Source organism: Cnephaeus nilssonii (genome assembly GCF_951640355.1).
Source record: "Cnephaeus nilssonii genome assembly, chromosome: 17".
NCBI classification, from domain to species: Eukaryota; Metazoa; Chordata; class Mammalia; order Chiroptera; family Vespertilionidae; genus Cnephaeus; species Cnephaeus nilssonii.
The window spans coordinates 18,748,247-18,754,142 of NC_137088.1; the positions used below are offsets into that span (position 1 = coordinate 18,748,247).

General features: G+C 40.4%; 1 pseudogene across 1 annotated transcript; it reads left to right on the forward strand.

Annotated features, from left to right (window-relative positions):
* The first annotated feature begins 2,858 nt into the window (after positions 1-2,858).
* LOC307113423 (ferritin light chain-like) lies at positions 2,859-4,045 on the forward strand (annotated as a pseudogene). Its single transcript has 3 exons — positions 2,859-3,195; positions 3,309-3,617; positions 3,706-4,045. The product of its transcript is annotated as a ferritin light chain-like (transcript).
* The last annotated feature ends 1,851 nt before the right edge of the window (positions 4,046-5,896 follow it).

A 5,896-nucleotide genomic window follows, 5' to 3' on the forward strand; every position in this document is an offset into this window, starting at 1 on the left:
ACACTCTCCAGGACATCCATTTAGAACAATATCACATGGGATGGTATTGGAATTTTCCTGAAGATGGATAACAACTAGAGATCAAATTTGAATCATGCAATATTATATTCATAGCTGTATCTTCTCCTCCCAGTCCCTACTCTCAGGTCTCGTGGCATGCTGAAGGAACATTACCATGAGCAAGTATTTTTAAAACATTCAGGATTCTAAAATCTTTATGGCAATCACTAGTGTTTTAGATATCATGTGAATATCTAGAAATTAAAATTAGACCATCGGTGCATGGTGTTTTAATCCCCAAACTTGATTGATTATCAGAAACACGTAGAGACCTTATAAAAATGTAGATTCCTGGATTTTGCCTCGAAAAAAAAAAATGGAATCAGAGTCTCTGGGGAAAGGGTTCAAGAATTCATGTGTATATTAGAATCTGCCAAGTGATTTGATGGCCAGCCAGCTTCGATGGTTTCAGCCCACCTGCACCCACACCCTGCCATAAAACATGATGAAGGAGGAGCTGGAAGGAAGTAGATAGTGTGTTAATAGTAGGAGTAACGCTCACTCAGAATCTCCTCAGGCCAGGATTGGAACAAATTGAAAAGGAGGAATGTGGAGAGCGTCAGAGTATTTGGACAGGTTTAAGCCTTGGACTGATGAGAGGGCATGGTCCTCTTGTGGTAAAACCACATACAAGTCCCAGCTTAGAGGACAAAGCCCTCCCAGCACAATTATAGCCAAAGGCTAAGGTAGTAAGCTTGACCTTATGGTCTGACCTTGTAGTCCTAGGTAACTAAGGGACGTGGGCTGTGGCAGGTGCAGCAAGTACAGCTTGATAGAGTTCTCAGGTGCATGTAATTAAGTATACTCAAAACTTGTGAGAATATTGAAAACATCTTGACCATTTTCTTGTTTTGCTGACTATAAAATAAAGACTCAGCTTACAGACTGTGTCACTGTTTCCTTATCCAGGCACAGTGACCCACCTGGCCCCAGCTATATTCTCTTGTCTGTTTTTCTTTAATCCTTCACCACCCCCTCCCCCCGCTCAGGTTCACCATTGGCTGTGCTGGACGCAGTTCAGAGGAAGTAAAATTCTCATTATTCACAGATGATATGATATTGTACATAGAAAACTCTAAAGACTCCACCAAAAACTATTAGGTTTAATAAATGAATTTGACAATGTAGCAGGATACAAAAATAACACCCAGAAATCAATGGCATTTTTATACAGCAACAATGAATTCTCAGAAATAGAAACTAAATAAACAATCCCATTTATCATTGCAAGAAAAATATTAAGATATTTAGGAATAAACTTAACCAAGAAAGTAAAAGACTTGTACTCGGAAAACTACAGGACACTGAAAAATGAGATAGAGGAAGATTCAAACAAGTGGAAGAATATAACATGTTCATGGATTGGTAGAATTAACATCATTAAAAAGTCCATAAAACCCAAAGCAATCCCCAGGTTCAATGCAACCCCTATTAACATATCAATGGCATATTTCACAGATCTAGAACAAATACTCCAAAAATATATATAGAACCATAAAAGACCCCAAATAGCTGCATCAATCTTGAGAAAAAACAACAAAATTGGAGGAATCACAATACCAGATTTCAAGTTATACTACAAAACCACCATAATCAAAACAGCCTGGTACTGGCACAAGAACAGGCATATAGATCAATGAAACAGAACAGAGACCCCAGAAATTGACCCAAGCCATCATATTCAATTAGTATTTGACAAAGGAGGCAAGAACATACAATGGAGTCAAGACAGTCTCTTCAATAATTGGTGTTGGGAAAATTGGACAGATACATGCAAAAAAAAATGAAACTAGACCCCCAACTTATACCATATACAAGAAAAACTCAAAATGGATAAAAGACTTAAATGTAAGTCAGGAAACCATAAAAATCCTAGGAGAAACAATAGGCAGCAAAATCTCAGACATCTCTCATAGCAATAGGTTTATGGATACATCTCCTAGGGCAAAGAAACCAAGGAGAAAATAAACAAATGGAAATACATCAAAATAAAAAGCTTCTGCACAGCAAAAAAAAACCATCAAACAAAACAAAAAGTCCACTGTATGGGATAACTCCAAATCCACCCAAGTTGAAGAGTTGAACTATACCCTACCGCAGTGGTCGGCAAACTCATTAGTCAACAGAGCCAAATATCAACAGTACAACGACTGAAATTTCTTTTGAGAGCCAAATTTTTTAAACTTAAACTATATAGGTAGGTACATTGTTATTAACTTAATTAGGGTACTCCTAAGCTGGCCTTTGCTAAAAACTCAAGGGGCCAAAGAGCCGCATGTGGCTCGCGAGCCGCAGTTTGCCGACCACTGCCCTACTGTGAAAAGATAAATTAGAAATAAAGAAAATAAAGTAAACTTTCTTGTTTCATCCTTAGCACTGTCAAAAAAAAAAACTTACATTCACTACCACAGAGATCCAAATTCATGCTATATCACATACATACACACACACACACACACACACACACACACACAGCCCTCAAATACAGAATTTAATTTAAAGTTAGGCCTCGGTTAGCAGTATGCAAGGCAAATGGCAGATGCAAACACAAATCCCTACTTGCGTAACATCATCATTCCACGGCTCAAAAAAGTCTCATAAAGTTCCAAGAACAACTGTACAGCCTACAAGTACAAAACACAAAGAAACAGTGTGCCATGCGTGGTGAGCCAGGAAAAACAATAAACCGTGTAGTCAATCCCACAAATACTTGAGTTGTGGAACTGTACAATACAAAATTAAGAACAACAAGGTTTTATGTATTTAAGGAAAGGACAACTTTGAAAATATGTGCCCGAATGCATACCAGCGAGACAGGACAGAAATATAAAATAGAGCTTTCAAGCACAGAAAGTCATATAAGAGGGTCCAACTTGAGTCCAATTGGAGTTCCAGAAGGAACTAACACAGATAATGAGGCGGAGGCACTATTCAAGGAAACCATGGCTGAGAATTTACCAGAATTGATGAGCGATAACAATCCTCAGCATCAAGGTGGATTTTTTAGAAATTTTCCCCGAGACAAATCGGTGAAGCTTCAGAACACCCAAGAAAAAGAGATCACAAAAAGGAATGGCATTCATACAAATGGCAATTATATTATAGCTGAATTCACAGGAGCAAAAATAAAAGACAGTAAAAACAATACCTTTGGCAGTGCCCTCGGCGGTCCGGGACCTTTCTCTTGCTTCAACAGTGTTTGGACGGAACAGGCCCAGGGACACGGCCCCCCACCCCCTTTCTTCCAGCCTCCAACCACCCTCCGACCTCTTTTCCACTCACCACCTTCGGAACCACCTCAGCCATCCTCAGTCTCCCCAAACCACCACACCGTTTTGTTTTTCTTACCTTAACTTCTTGTTGCCGAACAACCACGAGCTCCCAAATTCATCAGAATTGTTCCCCCCAGGTGGAGGCCTCCGTCAACCGCCTGGCCAGCCCGCATTTGTGGACCTCCCACACCTACCTCTCTCTGGGCTTCTATTTCGACCTTGACGATGTGGCTCTGGAGGGTGTAGGCCTTGATTTGGCGGAGAAGCTGAGGGCTCTGAGCATTTGTGGACCTCCCACACCTACCTCTCTCTGGGCTTCTATTTCGACCTTGACGATGTGGCTCTGGAGGGTGTAGGCCTTGATTTGGCGGAGAAGCTGAGGGCTCCGAGCGTCTCTTAAAGATGCAAAACCAGCGCGGTGGCCGCATTCTCTTCCAGGACGTGCTGAAGCCTCCCAGGAGGAGTGGGCAACACTCAGGACGCCATGGAAGCTGCCCTGGCCTTGGAGAGGAATCTGAGCCAGGCCCTGGGTTCTACCCACACAGGCCTTCAACTCTATTCCTCAGGCTCTAGTTCCTGGAGAACCACTTCCGGGGTGAGGAGGTGAAACTCATCAAGATGGGCCACACCTGGCTCACCTCCGCAGGTTGGCTGGTCCCCAGGCTGGGCTGGGCGAGTATCTCTTCAAAAAGTTTACTCTCAAGCACGACTAGCAGCCTTTGGAGCCCAGAGGCCTTTGAGGGGCCACTCTGCACTCCCCTGGTCTCTGGCTTTTGCCTGAGCCTCTCCGGGAAACACTAGGCATCCTTTTAACCACCCTGAAGTCCTCTCCCATGCATTGGACCAAGAGATGGTGGTCAAAGATATTAGTAAATACTTGAGAAAATCTAAACAAAAACTAACTGTTTAAAACAACAGAAATAATGTATAATGGGAGGGAAGGCAGAGAGGACTAAAATACTAAAAAATAGTTGAAATATAAAATGAGAGGATAACCAGAATTATAATATTCTATGGTCAATGTATTGTTAGGAAAGAAGGCAAAAATATATATAAACTTTAGATTTTTGTTAATAGGCATGTTAAAATATAAATGCTAACCACCAAAATAATAGATATAAAACATAGGATTTCTAAATAGAGGGGAAATAATCAAATGAAAAGTGGAATATATATATATAATTTTCCACTTTTGTATTCACATATAGAAAATGTGAAACAAAATATACTTTTTTCATTTTTTTATTTTTATTGATTTCAGAGAGGAAGGGAGAGGGAGAGAGAGAAACATCAATGCTGAGAGAGAATCATTGATTGGCTGCCTCCCGCATGCCCCCACTGGGGATCGAGCCCACAACCTGGGCATATGCCCCAACCCGGAATCGAACCAGTGACCTCCTGGTTCCTGGGTCAACACTCAACCACTGAGCTACACCCGGCTAGGCCAAAATATATTCTGATAGATATAGATATAGATATAGAGATAGAGATAGAGATAGAGATAGAGATAGAGATAGAGATAGAGATATATAGATATAACTATAGATATAGATGATATGGATAGAGATAGAGATAGAGATAGAGACAGAGATAGTATATATAGATATAGTATATAGATACAGATATGTATATGTAGATCTGTAAGTATATAAAAGGTTTAATATAGAAATCTAGCAGATTTTATGTCTTAGTTAAGAAATCTTTATACATATATATGCTAAATATATAGAAAATTTTTTATAAATTTTATTAGATAAAATTTAGGAATTTCTGTGCTTGGGATTGACATTGTTTCCATCCAAATCCTCCATCGCTCTATAAATGTCTCTAATGCTTTCCCAGGCTGGCTCCTCCAGAAACCAGATCCCAGTCCTTACGTAACCTCCCTCCAACTCTTATCATCAGGCTCTATTTCCAAAGGCTTCTCTCCAGCCTTGAGATACTCCCCTCCATTACAAGACAGCCTTCCCTTGACCTTGAGCTCTTCAGCTACTGATTTGTTTCTCTTGAAAAAGTGGTTTAGGATCAGAGTCTCCATGTTCATTCCTCAATTCCCTGAAGTCTGGCTTCTGCAAAACTTAATAATAAAATAAAGTCATGCAATTTAAATTACTCATTCTGTGCCAAATGTGTACCTAGATTCTGGTCTTTACAGCATTGGTTCCTTTTAGAGATACAATAATTAAACATGGAAAATGAATTGTGGAGAAATAGAAGATAAAAATAATCCTAACAACTTCTACCATAAATTTAGTGCCGACTCTATGCCAGGCATCATCCCAGGAGCCTGACTTTCATTCATTCTGATCCTGAAGACAAGGTGTTAAGGTCACCATTGTTATCCCCTTATTGCAAATGAGTAAACCAAGGCTCAAGGAAGTGAAGCGAACCTCTTAGGATCGCAAAGCTAGTAAATGGCAGGACCAGCATTTGAACCCAGGTTTGTTCATTCCAAAGTCCACACGTGAGCCACTATATTTTAGAGCTCAGAGTAAAGCACTAAAAAATGGTATTGCAGGTGGAAATGCTTTGAGTGCTTAGGAATGGATGGACTCAGTGCTGCC